We start from the raw sequence: 23,148 nt of genomic DNA on the forward strand, positions 1-23,148 counted from the left end.
AAAAAAGTTGTAGTTCAGAACAAAGGCCCTTCCAAGATAGATTTTCACACTTTATCAAACCCTCCCTAATTGGATCAGATTGTTTTGGGTGCAACCTCGTACTGGTAACATAACTTTTTGTTAAGTTCACGTTATGTGACTGACTCCCTGGAATTTCCCAAGGACAGCTCTAGCAAGCAGGTAAAAGTAAATAAATAAACTTCAAAAATTTGCTGAATGTCAGTTTAATCCTTCGAACCACAAGCAGTTTGTGGGCATTTTTTGCACAGTTTTATAAACTTTGGGTTCATTTTTCACAGCAAAAACCTCAATGAAAGCATCACAGCCACAACTAGAAGTAGAGAGAACTCAAAGACATCTTTCATGTAGTATAACAAAGAAAGACGAAAGTTGGATTTTTTTTGATGATTTATTTTGCAAGAATTGGAGAAAAAAAACCCTGGAATGTTCACCTTTTTTCAAAGTGCCTACAGGTGTTCCCAACACTGTAGAAAAAAAAATAGTGACTCTACCTAACTCTAGATATTTTACTACTTAAATTTTGAATTTGTTTCCATATTGCAGTCAACAGAGTCTCTTTTTAAAGTCTTTTTGTTTTACTGTTATTTACAAAATCTGGTTAGTGCAAATGCCTCATTTTTTTGCAGTATTTTTAAATGAGACACGTAGAATAAAAGGAATTTCATGACACATAATTTTAAGCTTAGATTGAGTCACACATGATTCCAATGATTCTGTCCGCTTTTACAGTTTCCGGCTCTGATAAATGGAGCAATTTTGGCAACAATATGTCTTTGAAACTCAGGAATTGGAATTCAGAGGGTTTAAAGAATCCTTTAGTTTGGTTTTTAGTTGCTCTGGATACAGCCAGGCTAGCTGTTTCCCACATGAGCACACAGATTATACAGCAAAAATGGGTTTGTCTCCTTCTGACTTTGCCAGACTATCGCCACGGTGATATTAACTCACTGCAATATTGCTGAACCTGCAAGCTCTCAGTCATTGCCTGCTGGCTTAAAAAAGGTGCAAGGTGTAACAACAACTAATTCAACTTTAAGTCAAATGTGAGGACTTACGAGGCCAAGTCGACTGGGAATACTCCTGCATTACGTCCCTGTTGCTCCTATTGACAAGCTCTGCGCTCACAGGACACATAGTGTATTTAGGTAGACAATAGATTAAAGGGATAAGGTGGATGGGGTGATGAGCATGGATTGCTGAGTGTGTACAGGGCACTGTGCAAAGTCTACAGTGGCACCAGAAGGCAGCATATTGGCAGCTACACAAAAAGATTACAAGATAACCAGGGCTGAACAGAGATTATTTTTAAAAAGCTGATGTTTGGAATCAGGGTTTAACGGCTGATAATTAACCTTCACTGATATTCAGTAGGTAAGTGTAAAGGTGGTGCAGTTTTTTCACTCTGGTCGACCATGAAAGGATGACGTAGCGTGAAGTAAACTACAAGAACACTCTTTGCTCTCGGTGACAAAAAGTTGCTTTCAAAGTGGCTTTTCATCACATGGAGCCGATCCAAGGTAATTTCTTTCAGACCGTTCATTCTTCCGTGTCATCCGGCCACAGTGCAGCAGGAAGGAGGCAGGAGGAAAACAATCTTTGAAAATAGCTTGCAATGAGAAATGGTTAATAAAAAGCAAAACAGCTCAGGAAGAATGAGGATCAAAATTCCCTCCATCATATGTGAACGCTGGTGGGAAACATCATCTGTTCTGTCATAGATGTGAGCCCAATTGCAATCTTTCTGCTCTTGTTTGTTTCACTGTTTAAATTATTATTAAAAGCAGTTCCCTGCTATGCCAATCCAAAAGGGAATATTGTTTGGATGTTCAGCTGGATAAAGTTAGTCACTCGTGCTCACAAATATTTCTACGCTGGTCCAAAGGAATATATTCAGATTCAGTAAACCTACAAGGTTTTAGCCTTTTGTGTGCTGAATTCAACAATTCACTTAGTCAATTAAAATAAAATAACTCTGTTTATTCGACTATAGAGGCATTGGGGAAAGATGAATCAAGCCTCTATAATCTGAGTTTTTCAGGTGAAGATTGGGAATGCATTAAAAAAAAAAGAGACTCCTTTCTAATTAATTTGCATTCTAATCTCCAGAGCCACATTGAAGACCTGTGGGCCGTCTTTGTGGATGTTGTTTATTTCCTGACTTCTGATAGACCTGGCAGAATAAAAACTACAACATTTAATTTTGTGAACCACAAATATTGCATGCATGCTTAACAAGGTCTGTTATCCTGCGCAGTATAATAGTGAAATGCCACTAATAAGGACGACTGCTACAACGTGGGCTCACATGGGGCTAATAGGTCGAGTACGGCGGCCACCAGATATGTATGAAATTCAAAATTGTAGAATTAATTCTGAAGCTAACAGGTCACCAGGGAGGAGTGGGATTAATGTGATCTATGTTGAAACCCTGATAGCTGAATATGATAACTGAACTGACACAGCAGCAGTTTGACTCCCATTTAGACTATCTATGTTCAAAAATAGACCTCTATCACACAGGATACACTGGATGTACAAAAAGTTGCAAATATCAGATATTATTTTAGATTTGAAAATGCACTATGCCTAATTTAAAATCTTTTGTGGCCATTTGCTATATGAAGCATGTCTTTTTTGTATAAACTCCAGCTAAATTCACCATTTTTCTCATCAAACTGAACAAAATTGCATTACAGTCAGTTATACTTGTTCAGAAACAGTGCAGGGGATGTTTATTCAAGCTAATATCGGGTAAAATTTTGTTCTATCACATAAGCATCATCATCCTCACTCCATCCTCCCCTCCTCTCCCTCTCATCTCTTTAAGTCTTGGTACCTCTCTTTCTGCTGCTCCTTGGCTCATTCCTTATCAGACACGTTCAGCTGTCGGTGGAACGTCCACAGAGACTGTCAGTGTTCGGGGCTTACTTGGCAGCAGTCGAAGCTTTTAATTTTCCTTACTGTCCAATATTTTAAATATCTTTCTTCACTCCAGTAATTTCCACTCCACATTTCCTCCCACCTTTGCATCAGTGACCTGTGTCTTGATGGGAGCTCACACTAAACTGTAAGCAGATCTACAGATAGAGGAGACAGATGGCTTCGCTAGTCCTAACCAAGCGTTCAGTAATTACAGGTAGTCAAAAAGTGACTTATGACAGACATCAGAAACATGTGTGACCAGGTATTGGGAATTGAACTGTCTCAGATGGTGCTATTTTGAAGCAAATAGCAGATATCAGGCTGACAAGGGCAAAGCCATTTGCTGTTATTGTAAGTAGTGCAGTGCCGGTTCAAAACCAGCCTGTTCAGAAAGGACCAACTGCTTGGATGTTGGCATTGCTGCCTGCAGTCTTTTCAACTTCATCGACCGACCGCTCATCCAAACTACATCACACTCAACATTTATAGCACTGGGTTATTCAAATGTTCAGATTTAACTCTTAGAGCCTGATGGGCCCACTTGTGTCCAAATTTACACCTTCTCAGTTGAATTGCTTTTAAAGTGTTTATTGTAGGCACATGCTGCACATATCTAATAAAGCCACATGATCTGACCTTTCCTCAGTTGCTAGTCTGTGCGACAAAGTGTAAGTGAGAAAAAAAAGCAACCACATAAACTGATAGAATTTCACAATCTCCACAGCCATTAATCTTATATGAATTACTCACAAGCTTATCGTTGCATAGATATGTTTTTTTAAAAAAAACACCCAGGTGTTTTATTATATATAATACAATAAAAAAAAATCAAGTTTGTAATTATGCTTTTTACATATTGTTACCAAAGTAACAGTGTTGTGGAAATAAAACTTCTGCAAATTAATGTTTTTCATGATTTCTTTGTCCATTTTCATGGTCCTGCTACTTTGTTGAAGAAGTCAGGAAGTCTATATTATTTTATCAATTTTGTATCGCATGTCCAAACAAACAGCAGAACTGGACCGTTCTAATGATGTTTGTTTCTCAGTGTGACAATGATTAATCCTGATTTGAAATTACAATAAATGTCGGCATTGTCTCCAGTGTTTAGGTTGACATCACATCCCACATTGTATGAAAAATAAACAGAAAAATTGGATCTAAGGTTTTGGACAGACTTTTCATTGCAGTGACTCATTGTGATAGTGGTGAAGGACAAGCACAGTTTATTTGTGCACAAGAAGGCAGTGGTGATTTTAAATTCTGGAAGGTCCGGGGCAAACTGACCATTGAGGTCCCTTGTCTAGGGGTGTGAGGGGAAAATATTTGACTTTTTATGGAGTCATAGTGCATCCCATCATGATGGTTTTGACATATTTTGATTCCAAACAATCTGCCTTAAACAAATATGAAAAGATGGTGAGATACATGTAAAAACACCAGTTTTATGATTTAGAACTAGCCTAGACTGTCCCAGGAAAAAACATAAAACTAAAACAAGATAGCATGTATGGCTAGCACTTATGATCTTACGATGACAAAGATACAAGTTTAAAAATGTGAGTGAAATTAGCCTGAAAATAGCCTAGAACTCATGGGGTAAACTCAAACTTCCTGATGCTTCTTTAGGTATATGCAGCACCATTTACTTTGATTAGATGCAGCCATCTTTGTCCTAAACAATTACATTATTGTATCTGCCCCAGTCAGAACATAGTCTTTCTCTATGTATGTTTCTCAAAAATCCTCCATAAAAACATCTTCACTCTCAATACTGCACTTCCATTGGTCCCCAGCAATACACCCAACAAGACTGACGCACATTGGACGAACGCTTCAAGGATTCAAGGATATTTATTGTCATTGCATTTCTGTAACGAAACTTTGTTGATGAGATGTCCAAACGGTTGACGAGAAAAGTGAAGAACAGACACACACACACTGAAGGACATCCAGAAACTAGCTCATTTGTGATGAAGATGGAGGCGAAAAGACAAAAAACTAATTGAAAAGATTAAAACTAGTGAAGGCAATCAGAAAACAGACAATGTACAAACGGCCACTAGAAGCTACTCGTCAGACTGAGGATCTGTCCATCAAGTTGAGAAGGCACTTTGTGGAATGACAAACTCTTGGTCAATGCTAGATGAAAAAAATCTGAGAATTAACAAAGTCATTAAGTTTGTTTTTTCTCTGGAAGCCATGAATGTCTGTGCAAAAGTTAATGGCGGTCACTGAAAAATGGCATCCTGACAATGCTAAAAATAAAATTACCAAGCTTAGTTTACACCCCAAAGGAAAACAATTGTGTTTTTTTTTATCACTCTCACTTTCATATTCCTAAGTTTTAAGAATAGTTTTGATCAAAACTTTTGACTTTTCTGTAGAGATGACTTCTCAAACTAAAAGGGTTCATCGTTCTCTAACAACTGAATCTAAACTGAACTGAACTGAACTGAATCTATATAAATAAAATTGAATTGAATTGAATTGAATTAAAGACTGATTTTAACACCTGCAGTCATTTCTTCTTCTTCCTTTATTTAAATATAATTAATTGCACAAAACATCAGCATAATACTGTAGAGTACACAGCATTCTGTGAATGCTAGATGCTTTTATCTACCAACAGCGCTCCAATATGATGTTCATGTCAGATCAGATTCTCTCACACAGGCTGCCAACTGGGAAAAACATTTCACATCAACTTCCGAGTGATAATTACAAGTAGCATTGTGAGATCTTCTCTGGCTCTGATGTTTCTGAAAGGCATCGCAAATTGCTCAAATTGTGGAAGACTGTCAAATCACATTGCATTCACTGTTGATAACAGTCAAAGACATTTAGCATCAACATTATTGTTTACATTCATGCTAACACATGTATATAAGAGGCATAGTATAGAAATTACCAGTTAAGACGTGTTGATTTCTGTTTGTTTTTACCTGTTAAGTTGCATAACGTTAGCAATGACGAGTGAGAATAGTGTCAGGAAATTTTACTGGAAATTTCTGTCTTATTCATCGTAGCTATTTAAAAATGTATTAACGCAACATGTGTGTTACGGAGTGTTGTATTGAAAAGGTTAGTTTGAATCATTTTTTGGATGCAGCTATTTGAACTTACTTTGCTTCTTGAAAGTGTCCTGCAGACCAGCATTTTGAGCTGTGAATTACTGCAATCAATTGCCATAATGGAAAGAAACCTGGGAAAATGAGAGTAAGGTTCAAAATAGCTGAATTTATCTTCCAACATACAGCTTGGTTTCCTTTTTTTTCTTCATCATTGCTGAAGAAATTAGTTTTTTGACATTTGTGAACATTGCCTGTACTCCATTTGACAAATCAGGATAGACTACTATTAAAGCAGACATGTTTTGGTTAAAAATTGCTCTTGTATTGCTGCCTCTGACTGCTCTGACTGAGTTTCATTTTATAATAAAAGTAAACGTACAAAATACAGCAAACTAGATGTGATGGAATTTTAATGACCTCTGTGAAGAAATGAATAATGCACCCTTTGTCGTACTGGATGGGCTGACAGTTCTTCAAGCTGCTCATCAATAATCAGCCTCTAATTTTCTTGGAGTAGCGCTGCAGCAGAATGGAAAGGTCCATGGCTATCTCTCTGCTTCAGTACACTGTGGACCCAGAGGGACGGACCCATTAACAGAGATTTGTTTATACTGCCTCACCTCAATCTCAGCGTATACCTTCTGACTAATGTCAGCCATGTTTAACAACCACCTGCCTTATCGCATGTACACACAGACAGAAGGCACCAGCAGTGAAATCAATCAACTGCGGAACTTGTGTCAATTGCCAAGGAAAATTGGAAATAAGACACTTAGTAAACAGATGGGATACAACCAAGTGAATTTAGAAGTTTGGGTTGTTTGAGAATGGCTGAATATTTTACCTGAAACAAAACTATCAGTTTGTTTTCCTGCCATCCACCCAAACTGATTCAACCTGAAAAACTACTGTTGTGCAGCTGACAAATTTCACACTCATAGAAAAACAAAAGGGAAATATATTTCTAACCACAACATTATTCAGGAAACCAATTAGTGTTACATAAGTGCAATTTGTAGGAACCAGTAGTTGATGAACGTGTGGTCAGGGTTGACATCTCTGACAGACTGCCTGAAGTGATGCCCCAGAATGAGTCAATAATCTTCATACCAGTGCTTTCACTACACTGACAAGAAAAAATATCTGCTGTGAAGCATATCTATTAATGAAAATAAACCCTACATCTACATAAAAGTAAACTTATGACAACACCAGGCAGTCCTATCCCCCACAAATAACATTACGATACAACAAGTTCTGCTTTGCCTGCTCATTCTGGAGAACATAAAAGTGTGGCTGTAACTCACTGTCATTCTGAAAAACAAATGTTCTGGCTTGTTTGTATTTATTTAGACCAATCACAACATTGTTGGTAGGGCTAAGTCAAGGATTTGGTGTTCCATTACAATAGCAACTGTTGTGATGGAACATTTGCATGAAGGGTACGAACTGAACTGATTATAATAGATAATCCCCCAAAAACTAGTAAGGCTGCTTTACTGCACAATCCAAACTTTCAGCAAAGCTTGAAATTTATGCTAGGTTACTAGCCTGGAGGTTATTTTTCCCCATAGTAAAGAGAACGGTAGGACGAAGGTAGTGGAAGGGATGGACAGAGTCACCTGAAATGAGCAGCCAATGGCAAGCTTGTACCCACAACCTACAATACAACTAAACTGCATACTCAGTTATGTTTTGCTATATAGTATGTTTCAAATCAACATATATTTGCCATTTATTTTGATATTGCTCCTTTTCAGCTAACCAATCATATATTAGATGGGGCCGGACTCTTCACCCTGCTCCCCAGTAAATAGAGAAGTTCAAACACCTCAGTAAAAAGTAGAATTTTAACCCAAATCATGGCATTTTCATAAACCTAACCATGTAGTTTTGGTGCTGAATGATAATCAAGCTTCTAAAAAGTGATTATTCTTGTGAAAGTGCTACCAAAGCATGATATTTTCTTTAGCAGTGCCTACACATAACTAAAGAGCAAGTGAAAGTGACAGTAAAGTCTAAGAATGATGGCCCCACAGAGGATGCAAACCCAGTTTCCTTGTATAAAATCTTGTTGCTAACTTATTTCTTCATCCTCCAGATTCCTTCTGCTGACTTTGTGGCTCTTTCAAACTGGAAGCCTTTCCCACTACATCACAGTCATACCTTTAGCTGAGAAAATATATTTGTTTCAAAAATGAAATTACATTTCTTCCCCAGCACAAATGAGAATGCATTTTAGTTTGTTTGGGAGCATATTTTCTGGGAGACAGAGTTTGTACCGGGAGGTATTTTTCATATACGTATGTCAGGCGATGATTGCTTGAAAAAGCTGTTGTTCTGACAGGATTTCATATCATGGCAATGTAACAGGAATAAGCTGTCACTTCAATGCTGAAGCAAAGCTGTCATCATATTGTCACTATATTGTTGGCCATGCTTGAGTGAGGCATTTACAGTAAATAAGAGTGTGTTCCTGTGCTGTGAAGAGAGCTGTTCACTTCCATAGCTTATCTGTATCTGAAAATGTCGTTCACTGCATTCAAAATGGCCCGAACACGCCACTGGTAGTCATGGACGGAGCTGCAGTGACAAGTTTAGAACAGAAGAGAAAATGAGTTGAAAGAACACTTTGCTGCTATTACTTGAAGTAATGAAGAGCCTTTCTAAGGAGGCTAAAGTAACCAATATATGGAATGACAAATGTATTTGGTAGATGAAATGAACAGAAGAGCACACACTGTTGCTCTTCATGCAGGAAGACAATTTAAAAGTGCTCACCCCACTCATTATGGAATATTAGTAGATACGTATCTGCAAATGATCCTCTAGGCTTCAGATGTTCAAGCACTGAGTCTCTGGGTGCTGAATATTTCACAAATCTCTTGAGAAATGGGTGAACACACACAGACAGGTGGTAGTCAAACGATACCAGGAAACAAGGGGGAAATTTTCAGCCCCAAAAATAGGATGTTAGCCATGTGACCCCTGTCCCCAGCACTCTTTTACATTCATTATCTCAGTACACGTCAAACACAGCCAGAAGCAGCAGCAAAGAAGCCATTAAGCCTTATCTATTATTGAACACTCAAAGACCTTCTAATGGCTGGATATCGCTGACACCGAAATTCTTTCATAGTCGTATGATTTAACGCCTGTCCCCGATTCAAAAGAGGAATAAACACGCTCACACACAAACACACACACATGCACGCACACCCTAAGCCGAATTGTTTTCATGAGATTTATATCTTGATAATCTATAGACCATGAGCAGTCAGTGGTCTGGTTTAATCTCTCCTCCCTGTTGCTCTGTGTTGTGAGCAGCATAGTCAGAGGTGCTTAGCCATGTGTCAGCTCTGTCTTTATATGTCTATTGTGTTCGCTGCAGTAGTGACATTATCATTTCATGTGGATAAAGACATCGAGAAGACAGAGATGGCTGTCCTTTCGCCAGTAACTACAGAGGCTGCGATATAGTTTCACTGTCTGCTCTAATGGTGTCTGAGGGTGCACTGCGGTAATGTGACCATTCAGAGGAAACGGTCTCAGGCTTCGATCAGCAGCATTATATTTCGTGACCATTTAAGGCTGACAAGCGGTGGCACTTTGAGAGAGTCGGCGGCAGTTGCACAGTCATCGTGGACAAGGCTCCCAGTATGGAATGATTGTGCGGTGAATCACAAAAGACCTTTGCAGTGGCACCCACAAGTGAGAAAGGTCAGCAGTAACATTGTTAATTTGTACTGCGGTTTAAAGCTATTATTTCTTTCAACTGCTAGTCTATTTTTTTTTTCTTGTGCACGTCATATAAATCCATCACAAGAAGGCAATTCTAGTGGAGAGAGCAGCTTCACTACAAGGTCCAAGTTCTTCAGGAGCTTGTAGTCAGCGTCTGTCTATTTGCAAGTGAATTGTAAAAGTCCTTGAAGATATCCTCTGTTTTGGACAAGTCTTTAAAGTGTTCATGTAAAAAAGGAATATTTTTCAAATATTGAAGCTCATTTGATATGATCAGAAGGATCAGAACATATTGTAAATTGATCTTGGTAAGACAGTTTTCTCAACTGCTGTTTCCAAGGTCAAGTGTGAACCCTGAACCTCAACAGGATTTCTATTTGACAAAGTTAAGGAAAAATCTCCCTTTAATTCCGTTTTCATATATTTTTTCAAGAATGTATCATGACTCTGATTAGACTTGTTGCATGACTGTTCAAACATCACAAATTTTAATTAATGTTTGTTTTCATTTAATCCACAGGAAAAATTATTTGTGCCTTGTGAATAGCTGGAGTTACATTAAAGTTGAAATCTTGAAAACTTTTTTATGTCACCTTCCACACTGCTTTGGCAAATCTAAAATGCAGTCCAACAAGTATTCTCTTTGTGTTATTTTTACGTAATTTCTGTACACTTGTTTCATTTCAGGTGTTATACTCTCACGTGTGCATTAGGATCGATTAGGGTCCACTCGACTTAAATTTCAGCATCTCCCCAGGTCCACTAGGGTTTATGTCAAGGCTTTATGTCTGTGGTGACTAATCTACAAGGATGATAGTGTGCACTATTTGCAAAAGAGTGTATGTGGAGAATATGTAGATACAGCCTGTTGCAAATGTATGCAACAGAGGCTTTCAAGCAGACTCCTGTAGACTAGAAAAGAAAAGCACTCAGAGAGCGCGGTACTCCACCAAGGCTGTTCATTCCCCCATATGGCATTGTCAGAAATGCAGCATTTTTTTTTTAAAGAAATACAGCATTTGTTTATTAGTTATTAATGATCAGAAATCATGACACTATAGAAGGTGGCCATTTAACATAGATGTACCCACAAACGAAATGAGCTTGTGCTGAGCACCAGCTTGTGTTATAAATGTGTAATGTACAGATAGCGAATCGCGTGACCTAAGTATGTTGCGGGCGGCGGGAATTTGTGAGACTCGGAAACACCCCCACAATTTAATCAACTGTTCCCTGTATAATGTTAGATGGATAAGTCCCGATAAGTCAGCAGTGGCGGATTTATAGTAGGATCACAATCATGTGATCATCAGCAGGCAGCTCACGTAGTGTTCACTTGTTGTCATAGCTACAGTGACGTCCTGCCGCTATCTTGCAATGATACAGAAATCTTTAACAAATCCGTGGATCCAGACTATAAGTGCATCACTGCCAAAATCTAATGAGGTAGTCCTTGTGTCATTTCTGATCTTCACTGAAAATTTCATCCAAAACTGTTTGTCCGTTTTTGAATAGCGTTGTGCACAGACAGAATAACAGAGGGACAAACAAACGTACGGTGATCATCACATAACTCTGCTGCATTCCTTGGTGGAGTAAAAAGTAATTCCTTTATACTGTTTCATAATAGGAAAAACTATGTAGCAGTGGATGCCAACAGCTATTCATGTACACATCTGCACTGGACTATAATGAAGGCATGGAAATTTCTGTTATGAACCCCTCTTTGTGGCTGATTCTGTTTTTGTCTGGTTCACTCTGGTCTGACAGACTGAGGAAACAGACACACATGAAATGGAACAAACACAAGTTGAGAGAGTGAAGTGAAGCCACTTCATGTATTTTACTATGCAATCATGGAATGTTTGTTGACATTTGCGCACGCAACCTTTCTAGTTGTAAATGAAAGTGAAGGGAGGGGCTACAATTTCCAGAGGTTCTGAATGTTGCAGATAAAACCTTTACTTTAACTGAACTAGCAGTGAGTAATTTTAACTGTCCTAATAACAGTTCAACTTTGACTGAGACTGCTAATGTTCCTGTATTTACCTGACTCAATGTTCAACCTGCACAATAAATTAGTCTGCTTCACTACATTTACAAGTTCTTTGTTTATGTTTGAGGGCAGTCTTGGTGTACGTTCCAGTGAAGGAGAGGAGGCCCATCCAGAGTTTAATAATCAGCTTAAATAGAGGGATGGCACCTCAGGTCTCCTGTGTAACTAATGAGAGGACAATACTAAAAATGCTGTGAAATGCCTGTGAACAGGGCTGAATGCTGTAAGGTGAGAGCTAATCAGGGTATTTCCGTGCTCCGACAGCCCCGTGTGCCTCCAACAATTACAATGTGGAGGATTAGTGAGTTGCGCAGAAGCACACAATATGTCAAACTGCAGCCATTAATGATGGTTCCTCTTCGCTGCCTCTGCCAAAATTCTCATGGTGCATTTGTATGCAAATTCGAGTTATGCTCCTAGCATAATTTTCATCTGTGGTTGAATTGTTATATTTGATATTGTGGTGGAAGAATTTACAGCATTAGTTACACTGCGAGAAGGTAAGACTGTAACACAGACTGTCCACATTATAAACCTGGTTACTGACGCATAAAGCAACAAGGAAAATCCTTTGGTGTAGCTCTTAAAACAAAACTAATGGGTGAGTTGCATTTTTCCTGTTGAACCTGTGGTAACCCTCATTTCTTAGTGTGTCGTTTTCTCCAGACTCTCTGGGCTGTGGGGGATAGTTTCTCTTTGAATAATGTTCTTTGATCAGTAACAGGACAGTATACACTTCACCTGAGCCTCTGCAGCACATGATATTCCAGGAATGATCTTGCCTGCACCACTATAAACAAAGGCAAGTCGGAGGCAAAATCACTATTAGAAAGCTGGTTGTAAATAAATTACCTAAATGTTACATATATGATATATACACACATAATTTAGAAATAAAGGCCTGCAACTCTTCAAGAAATAATCGTATATATTAATAAACTAACACCAACGACATGAATTAGTATGGTAAAACCTCAAAATTAACATACATAGTAACTAATGATATAATTTTGTGGATAGTTGGAAGATGTTAATGAGGAGTTCTACTAAATGTATAGTGCTTTATAGTATAAAGACTCTCTACACTGCAAAGTAAACTTTAACGAAAAAGTTAAGTTTCATCACTGCTTGTTCATAAAAACCCCTACAACCTCATCCCTATGTATCAAAACTACATTTGTCCAAGATTTCTCCATGATAATAATCTCTTTCTGCCTTCAAATGGCATAAATATAACTCCACGCTTATACTTCCATTACAATAGAGACCAGCGTGGGAAATCCCGCTGGGTTTTTGACCATTACCGCTGGCTCATGCTATTTGCGTGTCCACCCCCGACGGCTCCCGCAAACATTCACACTCGCATTGTATAAATTTCCACTGTCTTCTCTTGTACAACAGAGAAAAATATGTGATCTCATTGAGTAGCTTTGAAAAACAGATCACACCTGTTGGTAACATATTGAAATGTTCAATATGTTACCAACACTGGTAAAAGTATAATTATCTTTTTAGAAGAGTTTTGTATTCCAGAGCAGTAAGTGCACATTTCAGACATGTTTCAATATCTTGTTTAATTTGTGCAGGAAGTAGTGCTTTAACTTTGACGGACAGTTTACTTTGACCAGGGAGAATGGAACAGGTGTTGGCTCCACTCAGGCGGCAGTTATGTGCCTGTCGCATTCAGTGCTCTGCACATTTGCTGCAACAAAGTTCATTTTTTTTCCATCGCTGGTAGTAACAACTGGGAAATGAATCCACATGCTAGACTTGCCCTGCGTGCTTTGCTTTTATATTGCTAAAATAACGTCTCTTTTCATCTTCATTAGTTGACTCGATCCTTCTGTTTGCAGTAAATTCCATGACCGCGAGATTTGCGGTGGGATCCATAAAGTCTGTGCATTATTGGAGCAATTCAGCCTTACATGGTCAAACCAGAAATTGATTCAGAAGAGAAATATTGATACTGAAAGCCCCACATTGCATGTTGACAGGATTGGTTTTATCAGGTTTGTTATGCATGAAACATTACATATCTGAACCCACATTTTTGAAACATTTTTAAGGTGTAAATGCTCAGCCATGGCATTGACTGGTTATTTATCTCAAGATAAGTCTTCTAGCACATAAAAAATTATTAAAAATTAGATAATTTAAAAAAAAAAATGTCACTGCATAAGGTCTTTAAACATTTGAGAGCTTGCCCTTCATCTCACTAAGAGTTATGATTTTTATGTTATGTCACTAATGGAGAGATATATGTGCAAAGAAGTGAACTTTAGAGTTGTTGGTTATCAGCTTTTGTTGTAGCTGTTTCCTGTTCCACACAGTATCGATTTTACAGACATTTAAGTTGTATCAGTCCTTCTGCTTTATTTTGCAGGAACAAAGCAGATAGACACATCCAAAACTATTCTAATTGTAGTAGAAATTGAAAAGACGTATCACAAAACCTTCCCTTTGTGACCTGAACTGACCCTTTAATGCAAAGTTGCCACTACAATCCTGTACAAGTTAAATCCCCAGAAAATCTCCACTATATTAACATTAATTCTGACAAGAGTCTGCTGCGTTGACCCTCTTAGACAAAACCACTGTAAGGTTTAGCCTCAGTCATTAACGAGATGACTCCCAGATCAATTCTTATTGACGGAAGGCCTCCATTATTGGCTTGTAAGACATTACTGTTGTACCATTATCCCTTAATTATACTGACCGTGGAGCACTGCTGGTGTGGCTCGCTCTCTGGTACAGTACAAAATATAAGACGAGCCAATAGCAATCATGGCCTGAGGTGCTGCCGCCTTCACTGTTGCATTCTAATGGATTCATTAGCAAATGACAGTGATTTATTTGTTTAAGGTGCTGCATGATCGCTTAGAGACGAGTGAACGGAAAGGTGCATGCCTAAATATTTGCATGTAGTTAAATATTTTTAGAGGACAAAACAGGAAAAGCAATAAAGTAGCACAGAAATGCAAGATGTTTCCACTCAGAACTTTGACAAAAAGCCAACTATTGACAGCACCCACACCTGGGCTCATGAGTGTTTTCTAATGAGAAATACTATTGTTTTATGCAGTATGTTTCTTGCAGGGTGCAATTTGACACAGATCCTTACTGTTCCTGTTGGCTATATGTTCAGAATAAGAACATACCAAACCTAGTTACCACTGAATTGCTTACCTTGTGTTGTACAGTATATGTGAACAGGACAACACAAGTTCTTGTCCCACTGAATAAAGGAAACAAGGATTTTTACATGCAGTGCTACGCTATTGGTTGGTGTCCGCATTTATTAGCTTTACTCAATACTTGTTTAATCGAATCTATTTGCAGATATATATAATGCAGACACTGTGGTGTACTGTAACTACCTTTAACTTCTCAGTGCACATGCAGTGACTGCACAGTAGCAGTCACAGCAGTGTACGGCACAGTTAATGGCAAGTCGACAGTTTGACTATCACTGTGGCCTTGATAAAAGCTGAGTACTCCTGGAGCCCCAAGGTGCTTTTCTCTCTGCCTGGTGTGTGACAGCAGGATGTCAGCGCTGATCTTTTTGCAGATCTGACCTCAAAATCCAACTCGATAGTGTCTGAAAAAGTCCCACCTGACATCTGATTTCTCCACCATGTATTCTCAGCCATAGCTGGTTACTGTTTGCCAAACCTATGTGTTTTCTGGAGTCCCAGAGAAGGCAAATAATGAGTGTTTTTTTGGCAAGTAGTTTGTGATGGAGACTGAAACAACAACTACAGGTGCTGCCATGAAATTTTACAGAGACATTTCCAGATGATGAGTCCTAATGAATTTGAACTGTGGGATAATTTGCCATGAAATTTGCCGCATGTATTCCAGCCCCCACAGGATAAACTTTAATAACTTTGATCCCTTGACTTTTCAGCGTGATACGTCTGAAACTTTGGTTTTATATCAGCAAAGCTATTGACATTCTCGTCACATCAGCTGCGCTTTGGGTTTTGGTGATCTTGATGCCCAGCGAGCATTAGCATTCTGCTTAAAGCTGATATAGGCCGAAATCTGGAAAAGACAACTGCTAGATTCCTGCACACAGAACCAGAAGGAGGTTCAGAAACATAGTTTCTTCCTAAATTACAATATACTAAAATGGTAGCATGGGAGTTTTGTCCAGTGATACCAAACAAATAATGCGTAGCTCAGCTTTGAAACCCCATTATTTAAATTTAAAGCCTCACACAGCCACCAGGATGACTGCAGATGCAAGACTTGTGTTGGCACAAAGAGCAGAACATAGTGTCACAACAACCAACCTGAGGTGGGTTGAGGTTATTTTCTTGTCTTCACTGATTTGGTAATTTCCCCAGTGGGAGAAAAAGTGTGGAAGAAGATGTGGCACAACCAATGCAGCGGTGCACTGCAATCTTGTTAGCAGGGGTCTGAAGCCCACCTCCTCAAGCAGGTAGATAGCACAGTGCACTTTTGTTCCATTATATTTTGGTCTCTTTGTCTTGGTGATGATAAACCACTGCAAAACCACTATGTTGGTTCTATTTTCACTTCTGTCACACAATTTTCTACCAGTTCACATGTAATCATGCAGACAAATAAGTACTGTGATTGTGCCATGATTGCTAGTACCAGCTCTGTGATCTCCAACATTAGTAAGTAGTCAAGGCTGAACGTGTTTCTTTTTCTCAGGTGCTTCTCTTATCGATCATCCGAATGCAGTCAACACTTTCCATCTGCAGAATTTGATTGAAGTGATGCTGTATACTGTGAAACCGCAATTACACACAGCTGTTCCACTGGTTGCATTTTGTGCATTAAGCACCAGAGTGATGCAAAACAACCACAGATACCTGTGTACTTGTGTGCTCATGAAACTTGTCATTTTCATTAACTATTCTATAGTTTCTACTGCAAATGGACAGGTGTGTTGGATACTGAAACACTGAAAACAGTTTACATGGTTGCATTAAAAATCCTGGAGCCATTAAAACATCTCCTTCCACTTTTTGCCAAATCCAGATTCATTTTCTTCTTTTGCTGTATGATATGCATGGCACTATTTTACTACAATTACACATGACACAATGACAGAGCGATATTTCACATCTCAACAAGATGAATTGAAAAGTTAAATTTGGCTTAAAAGAATCAGAATTTCTTTATGGCAGTACATTTAAGCTGCCATACTGACATTTTGAAATTTGTCAAGGCAACAAGAAGTGTGTTCTGAAGAAGGTTTCCAGGTTGTGTCTTGCGTGACTCATGACTCTGGGCAAAACTGTCACAATTTCGAACAGATATGTAGCGTAAAGACTTTTTTTTTTTTGCAAAACTGACAAAGTTTAGTAAAATTTTGCTCTACCCATTAACTTTGTCTAATGCAAAACTTCAAAAAGCATTATGAAAACATGGCTATTCTCTAAAAACATGATTCATTACAACCCTAAACAATCATTAAACCACTATATAATCAACAATGTGTTTCAACCTACCAGCATTAAAAGTTTAGTTCACCATGTGTCCACACTGTTCTCTGGAGAAAACTGTGGAATTATGCACATACTTTATGCCTTTGAGTTGATGGCAGATCTGTATGGCGATCAGAAGGAAGGTGTAAGATGGAGGAAGAAGGCGCTGGTCCTTACCATCAGAGATAAGACAGCCAAGAATGATGGGGCCAAATGGCAGGAGAACAGAAAAGGGCAAATTATCTGATGTAACAGAGGCTTTGAATTCACTGTGAATACCAGTAGGGAATAAACAAGATACTCTACCATTCTGGGATGCTGCACGGAGGGCATTTTAACCTTTACCTTTTTTTGTCACTGTTGGAGGTGGCTGCCGCCTTTTGTGCTGTGGTATTTTCAGCATGTGGATCATGACTGAACACTGCTGTAAGATAAAAAGGAGAAGAAAAAAAGCACATCAGACATGCTGACTTGATTTTTATCAACAGCAGCACATGTGGAGACAGAAGAAATCAACACGTTTTAGTCATTTGACTGACACATCAATTATGATGGCGTACAATTGAGCACGACTTTATCATCTCCAGGTCTTCAGTGTCTTTAGATCATTCAAATGTTGGAATGAGATGGATTTTTTTTTTTTGACAGGTAGATTGACAATTCATATTTAGTCCTGAGTTTTTACATTTTCTTCAAACACACAAAGATAATGAATGGACAAATGTGTGCTCGAGATGTGGATTGATTGCTCTCGACTGTGTCATATGGTATTGTGTTGTCCGGATCCCTCAGCAGATTACCTTCTCCTCTCTTTCCTCCTGTCATGGTGATGGTCCCTGTTGGTGTCTGACAGGCAATACAGCCAGGCGTTTGACCTCTGAGAATGTTCCTCTTACGTGAGTGTGAGCTGACAGCAGCTTAATGCCAGTGTTAGGGCCTGCCTGTGGAGGATAGAGAGAGAAAGAGAGTTAGAGGACTGCTGCTTCACTGCAGACCCAACTAAAGCAGCTATATATAGCAGCAGGGTCATCAGTTGTCACTAAAATCTCTGCACGCTACTCCTGTCCAAATTAATAAGACAAAAACCTGCCTCATTTCTTCCTTTATAATCTGTGTTTTCCCCCTTCCTGCTTTGTATGTTCTCGTCTATTCCAGCTTCTCCTCCATGGCCCATCGTCGGCTTTTCTCTTTGACTGTTAATCAGGGGCTTGCACCAAAACCCACCTGTATTTTTCTCGCTTTGCACTTCTTGCAACTCACTTTTAATAGATTTTCAGCAGCATTGTATGCAAAAACCAAACTCGGACAGCATCAATATCTGAACCAAAGGCAAAGCCATTATTATGAGTTCAAACATGAAAGAAGCGAGATAAAAGAAAGACATTAATGAAGAAAATGTCTAGGAGCTTCTGTGGTCAGCCACCTTTGCTGCTCTGCGAGAAGAAATAATAACTGATGATACCTCTTCTTCTGATGTTCACGTTTTTGAGTTGAACGCACAACACTGCAGAGAAGCACAGCCTCTGCGTAACACCTGCTTTATCTGTCCAAAAACAGATAAGGCAAAAAATATTAGGTGAAATTTACTCTCCATGGTCTGGATTGCAATAGAGTGATGCTTGACAGTATGAAAGGGTGGTTCATAAGGTGCTTTGTTGTTATTTTTGATAGTAGATGTTAATCATTTTGAGAATCCTAAAGACCGCAATAATGATTCTACATACATACATGCATATACATATACATATACATACACACACACACACACACACACATATATATATGTGTATATATATGTATATGTATGTATGTATTAAAGCCTATATTGAGCCTAATTGAGAACAAAGCTAACTAGCAGTAGAACACTACCTTTTGCAGCTTGGTTAAAATGAAGGAATGGAATGATGCACACTGTAAGTTTAAGTCGCAATGCTTTAAATACAATTCTCCTTTGTAGTATAGCTCACAGCACTGAGCTGAAAACCACCATCACCTGCAATTTACTTCAGTCTGAATGCCAGGCTGAAACGAGCAAAGCTTTCATTTGCTCTTGTGGAAATGGCACGGGGGGGGGGGGTCCAATGTACGGTGATCGCAGTTCAAGCTGAATAGATGTGAGTAATTTAAATTCCCTATTATTTTCCATTACAAAGATGTCACGGAAGCAGTCTGTCTTCCATTGCTGTGCTTGTACTCGCCGAGTCCAGACCAACTCCCACTGAGTTCCAGGAATAACATCTGAGGTCTATTCAGAGAGAACAACCTGCAGTTGGGAGGGTGATTACGGCAAGTCAATGGGACTTTGCAACACTTGTGATCAAGAGTATCAGAGGGGATATAGGGAAGGCTGATGAATGAGACAGGCTGCACTGATACCACCATCCTCAGGTCCACCACCTCTTGAGGGCGTACAGAATGAGCTGCGTGTATATGTACATTACAATGGAAGCCATTTAAGTATAATTCATACTGACAGAAAATCTAGTGTTCAATGGCACAAAGAGATTTTTCCACAGTGTATAACTCTTACAATACCCACAAAAAAGTGACTGTGTTGACCTGACTTGTGTTTGCATCGCTATCACATCCGTCAACTAAAAGCAAGGGTTTCTGCACACACAAGTGCTAGCAAAATATCCACTGCATGTATGATTACAGTCAATTCTGTCTCACTGAAGTTATGTGTATATGCTCTTCTTGACAGTTCATACTTAACATTGCTTTCCCAGCTGGATATTTTCTAACATTTCTTGATTTTAGGAGCATTGCATTCAATCAGAAAACCTGCATTGTGCAGCCCAATCTTTATGCTAAGCTAAGCCAGCTAGCTAGCTGCTGGAGTTATAGCTTCAGATTTGCTGCATAGGTTTAAAAGTGGATTCATTTTCTCACCGAAGTGCTTAAATATAATTATTAAGCAGTTACATCTTGCTTTGAATGCCAGTTTTGGTTGTTATTGGCCCATTAAATGGCCGCTATCATCGTTGATTACTATCATACAATGGCCCAGTAGGGACCTCCTCCACCTTCAGGTAGGCTTAGCAGGAGCTCTATCAGCCCATTTAATGGAGCTTCATAACCATCTCATTTAATGGTGGTAGAGCTGCAATATTTAACATTAAAAGAGGAGCAAAAGTCCACATTTAGAGGCTGGAGGATGTCTAAGAGTTTCAGTCCTTCCTTGGACCACGACTATAGTTTCGTTTTTCATTCAAGTCTCATTTGGGCTTTTAATTGTGTTTCCAGCTGGTAATTTATCAAATTTAGGCACCAGCACTTTCTTGGTTAAGTTTATTGACCAACTTACTTGGTTAGAGTAGAAAAGGATTATAATTTTGGTTAACAAGACACAGTTGCTACATTCACCACATATTACCAAGCCCCATTTTTCATCTTTCCAGAGTGACAATTTCACAGGAGGTTTTACATGCATTTATTCACGCAGCCACTAGAGGTCACTGACATTATCGGGGTTGCTTTCTATTTACCAATTGCCTACAGAGCCTACTGTGGAAAAGGTCTCTAGTGGTCCACATGTATGGGAATGATTAGCCATAGTAAGGACTATTTAATGTCTGATTTGGGTGCTTTACAGAAACAGTGCGTAGGATTTAATTTTTTTTGCTGATAGTAACTATATGAATACTCACTCCTTCCTTTCAAGGATCACTTGTTCCTGCCACTTCAATATAAAAGTGAGAAAGCTGTTCTCTAGAGCCATTATTTATTAGTTTCATCAACTCTAGGATACCGTAGGAAAATGGAGGCAGGCTCCATGGAAGGCAGTCCTCTCCCTATGTGGATGTGAGGGGCTAATTATTGTCTGTTACTTGTGATAGTATACTAACAAAAGTATAATAATAAATCAATATTTTGTTTCTGCAGACAGACTCCAAAGAATCCTACACACTGGTTCTTTAATTTCGAAGCTCTTTGCAACATATTGGTTTGCAGATTCTCTCTGAAACACACTGTGCAACCTGCCAGCATACTTTATGGTGTTGTGCATCCTTTCTAAAAGGCACATTGAAATGGAATGGAGTCTTTATTCATGGTTACATGTGTCTGTGTTAGTAAAAGCCTACACAGGTTGTGTTGTTTTTGTGAGCTTTGCAGACTAATTGCTAATACTAGGTTGAAAACTGATCATTTTGAAATTTTGACTCATATTATTTGTTACTCTGACAGTTTGGACATATTTAAATGCATCCATATCAACTTGTTCATGCATCCATCTGTGTGGAAGCATGACAGGGGTGGGTGTAACAAGCTACCAAGAGGAAATTGTAGCTGGCCAGGTTGTTTACCTCAGTGAACACGGGATTGAGGCACTAAATTGAAAGACAGGATTATAGAGAAAATCCGGATAGAGATTGGAGGACGTCTACTTCAAAAAGAGCTTGGTCAACAAACCCAGCCCCTTTCTCATCTCAGTAAAATTACACTCTTTCTCCCACCTTCTATCTTTCTACAGTCTCTCAATCTTTAGCCTTCTCGGAACAATGAAATATGCAGCAAGTGTATTCTGCAGTCTTACACAGCTGAATCAAATCCAACAGCTTCCTCTCAGGAGCTGGATTTTCACCTGCTGAATCTCCTCTTGGGGCTTTTTAGAACATTTCTTTGACTCTCCTTTAGAAATGCCTTTGAGCTTATGCAGCTGTGCTGATTCTAACTTTAGATTATGGCCAGAAATTCTCAGGTCCTGCCAAGATAAGTCCAGACGAGGTGACTTTAGCAAAAATCTGTCTCTGCTGGGAGTTTAAGCAGCCTGGTTATCTGATACTGGAAGCCTCGATCAGGAGATACAACCACGGACAGTCTAAAGTGTAGTCCTCTCGTGAACTACCAAGCTGCACAAAGGTTATCTTTCCGCATCGTAAATAACCACTGTGTTGCTCTTTGGGGAGGAGAGTGTACATGGTTGTGGAAAAATCTCACAGTTCCCCACGGAAGATTGTTTCAAAATCCGCCAATGCTGGAAACTAACCTGTGGGTGCCAGCTGTAGATATGGATAGCAGCCACGCAGCTCTGGTGAGACTTTGACCAACATGATTTACAATCCAGCATCAACAGCTCACGAAACATGAATGATTCATGATGTACTAGGATGGTGGATTGATTGTTGGATGGGTTGTTTGGTAAGGCTGAGAAAGAATTTGATAACAGTGATAGAATAAAAAAAAAGGATGGCATTGATTTTGACCACTGGCATTGTGCTCTGATTGCATAGTTTTGACATGAAACCTAAAGTTTTGTTCTGTTTTACTAATTTAATGCAGGAAGTCAAATGTTTTGAACAGATATGAAGTGGACAGACCAATTATTTATGCGTCAAGTTTTATGAGCAAGGCATAAGCTTTAGACAAGTCCAACTTATCTAAAATAAGAAGTAGTGTGTTTATGTATGTTGTTGAAGATTTAAAAACAGATCAATCATTCTTAGGTGCATATTCTGCTAGAGAAAGAAAGTCTTCCCCCTTCTATTACTGCCTCTAAATTACTTAACAGCATTACATATCCAAATGATGGACACATAATTCCATTCCGGGGGAAAAATATGCATAATTTCAGTTATTAGTTATTAAGCAACATAATAGGAGTTGTGTTATGAAGTTGTTGCTCATTTAGTTCTGAGGAAGACATTAAAAACAGTTTAATGATAGCTTAAGTCTTACAACATAATAAACCAAATGAATGGTCATGTCTAGCATTCACACAAATGGATTCATCTTCACTTTAACTGATTAAGCTTAGTGCACAGATGATGGAAGCAGCAGAGCGGGACATAATCACAGTAATAACAGAGAAAGGGAAGCGATGCCTCTGACTGGCTCCTCTGTTGTGTTTTGAAGGGATGCCGAAGATACC

The 23,148-nt window shown here is 38.9% G+C and overlaps 1 long non-coding RNA gene across 1 annotated transcript in view; it reads right to left on the bottom strand.

The window, feature by feature from the left end:
* LOC118469996 (uncharacterized) overlaps positions 1-23,148 on the bottom strand; it is a 122,632-nt gene that overhangs the window by 23,763 nt on the left and 75,721 nt on the right. The window contains exons 2-3 of the long non-coding RNA XR_004846988.2: positions 18,077-18,217; positions 17,622-17,700 (exon numbers count right to left, since the gene is read on the bottom strand). This is a non-coding gene — a long non-coding RNA (uncharacterized LOC118469996). The remainder of the gene's footprint in view (positions 1-17,621; positions 17,701-18,076; positions 18,218-23,148) is intronic.

Source organism: Amphiprion ocellaris, chromosome 9 (assembly GCF_022539595.1).
Source record: "Amphiprion ocellaris isolate individual 3 ecotype Okinawa chromosome 9, ASM2253959v1, whole genome shotgun sequence".
Lineage (NCBI taxonomy): Eukaryota > Metazoa > Chordata > Actinopteri > Pomacentridae > Amphiprion > Amphiprion ocellaris.